The sequence below is a fragment of the Propithecus coquereli genome, unplaced genomic scaffold (assembly GCF_000956105.1).
Source record: "Propithecus coquereli isolate 6110/MARCELLA unplaced genomic scaffold, Pcoq_1.0 Scaffold124, whole genome shotgun sequence".
Lineage (NCBI taxonomy): Eukaryota > Metazoa > Chordata > Mammalia > Primates > Indriidae > Propithecus > Propithecus coquereli.
The window spans coordinates 1,565,225-1,568,206 of NW_012136525.1; positions in this window are offsets into that span (position 1 = coordinate 1,565,225).

Here is a 2,982-nt window from a genome sequence, read left to right on the forward strand (position 1 = left end):
AACTTTTCATTGTAAACTAATAGTGAACATTTTGTAATGAAATGTATGAAAATTAAAATAGGCTTTATTTGTTTTTGAACAGTTAGTTTCAAAAGAAGGGGCAATACTTACCAGGTAAAGAAATATTATACACAAGAATCTATTTCCTGGCTGGGTATGGTGGCTCATGCCTGTAATCCCAGCACTCTGGGAGGCTGAGGCAGGAGGTTCGAAACCAGCCTGAGCAAGAGTGAGACCTTGTCTCTACTAAAAATAGAAAAATTATCTGGGCATGGTGGCATGTGCCTGTAGTCCCAGCTACTTAGGGGGCTGAGGCAGGAGGATTACTGGAGCCCAGGAGTTTGAGGTTGCAGTGAGCTATGATGACGCCATTGCAGTCTAGCCAGGGCAACAGAGTGAGACTGTGTCTCAAAAAAAAAAAAGAAAGTGTATTTCCTGAAAGGAATTAAAACACACTCATACACACATGTGCATGCACACACACACACACACACACACACACACACACTGCATAAGCAAAATTTCAACAATGCAGCTGTTGTCTTTTTTGCAACAACAATTACTTCAAATTGAGTAGGTGAGGATCATTCTGCTTGAAAATGTAATAACTTCAAAATCTTGCCTAGCTTTAGGGACTAAAACTGTCACCCTAAATGAGTGACAGAGAGATGGATTCTCCAAAACAGAGTTTATTCTGGAATAGCAAGGGATTGCAATCCAGGATATGCATGCTATGATGAACCATAGGCACTTTGGAAGAGGCTGGGATAAAGGCGAGCTTATAATAAAGGCAAAAAGGGGAAGATTGCATAAATTGTTTTGAAACAAAGTTCATTAGTTGCTGAAGCTCATAGCAGGAGCTGGCAATTAGTCTTTGGCAACACTGGCTATTGCTGGGGAGATGTCATCACAGAATAGGCCAGTCTGGAATTTTTGTGGTTTTTAGAGATTACAACAGTTCTTATCATAGGCATAAGTGCATATGCCTTCTTCATGGCCTCCTCGCTCCCTCTGTTAAGAGTTTGACTTAAGTGACTCCATGTTGGTACTAACGACCTTCCCAAAACTAAGTTCTGCTCAGCTCATTTAATTGACCATGGCCTCCAACAGAGAGAACTTCTAGTTTTTCCTCATAGGCAAGTGAGTTCATGGATCAGTGGGCCAGGGAATGTGGAATGTAATATATGTCCCTATCTGAAGAGTTTTAGGAGGAGGGACCGGAAATGTGACAGTTTGTAAGTGACAAAAGTTTCCATGAAAGACCCCAGGTTTCTGATTCAAGTTTCCAAGATCTACCTAGAGAGGACAGGATCTTGCTTCAGGGAATAGGCACAGGACTTTGGAGGTCAACTGAGCTCTGGGATACCAGATTTTTGGAATGAAGCTTTTTTTGTCAAAGGGCAACAAGGGCCACAGCTCAGGCAGCCTTCCTGCAGCTACCGGGAATGGGGAAGTTGTTACTATCCACGAACCTTGACTTCAGAGGCAGGGGAACTGTCTCCTGTCCATTCTGGCCATGCCTTCACCTGCAGTCTAGGTAAACTCCCCATATTTCAGTTAAGAGAAAAGGACCGCCCTGTCCAGCCCCACTCCCGCCGGTTTTTCCCGGAAAAGATCATCCAGGAGCTAAAATCCCACCCCAGTGCCCACACTCCCACGCCTTCCCTTTGGCACGGTAGCAGACGTCCTTCCGCCTTGACCGAGGGGCTGAGGGCTTCCCTGGAACCATGTGAGACTTGAGCCTGTTCTCCATAAGATGTCAGCTCATAATGAAACACAGCCTTCTTGCTTGTTTCACTTTGGGAGATTTAGGGTTGGGCTCAATGCATTATTTCCTGAGTTTTCCATACTTCTATTTTCTCGTACAACATTTTATATATATATATTTTGTATAGTTTTGTATGCTAAGTTTTTTTTCATTCCCTCACTCAGTTGTAAGTTTCCTTGGAGTTTTGTGATACTGTGGCCTGTATCACATGTTCTTTGTCAAGGGTGGAAGGAGCAGCCATAGGAAGGAAATGGGATGTTTTGTTTTTTTTGTGGCATCGTGGTTCCAGACAGTGGCACACAGGTTTGTAGGTTAAAAGCGGGCGCTGTGAGTTGTGACAACTCAAGCAACGCCGACAAATAGGGACCTGTTTGCAATGCAGTCTTTGCCCAGCCAATCCTCACGACACCAGGTCCTGGGAGGTCTCCCAAGGACTGGGGATGTGCTATTTTAGTCGTTAAGGCAACAGACTGGAAGCAGGGTGGAAGTTGACAACCTGGGCTCATCCTAGTAACCCTGTCAGTCCCAACCCCACCCCCCTGCACCCCATCCCCTACTCCTGAAAGGCTCTGAGAGGTAGCTTTTTGTAAGAAAAAACTCCTGACTCCTGAGTGCAGCTGTAAGAATTTGGGATTTGTCTTTAACTGTAGACGTCCTGTTTTAGTCCTTGTGGCTTGCTGGAAATCCCCCAGGGCAAAGGACAAGGCGTCTGCTACTGTGCCAAAGGGAAGGCGTGGGAGTGTGGGCACTAGGGCGGGACTTTAGCTCCTAAATGATCTTTTCTGGGGTAAAACCAGTGGGAGTGGGGGCTGGGCAAGGCAGTCCTTTTCTCTTAACTGAGATATGGGAAGTTTACCCAGACTGAACATTACTTGTGGGTTTGTGTACAAATGTCCTCTTAAAAAGCAAAGACGGCTCTCACACCCCTTTGCACTGTACTTTATATTTGTAGCTCCCAGCCTTTGGGAGGCTCTGACAATCTGGTGATCTTCATTAGCCGGCAATTACTCACACTTTTTTTTTTTTTTTTTTTACTGGATATTATCTATCTGAGAGATTTCTTTTCTTTTTTTTTTTTTATTTCAGCAAATTATGGGTGTACAGATGTTTAGGTTATGTGTGTTGCCCTTGGTTCCCCCCCCCACCGAAGTCCGTGTTTCAAATATGTCCATCCTTCGGGTAGTGCGCATTGCACTCCTTGTGTATACAAATAC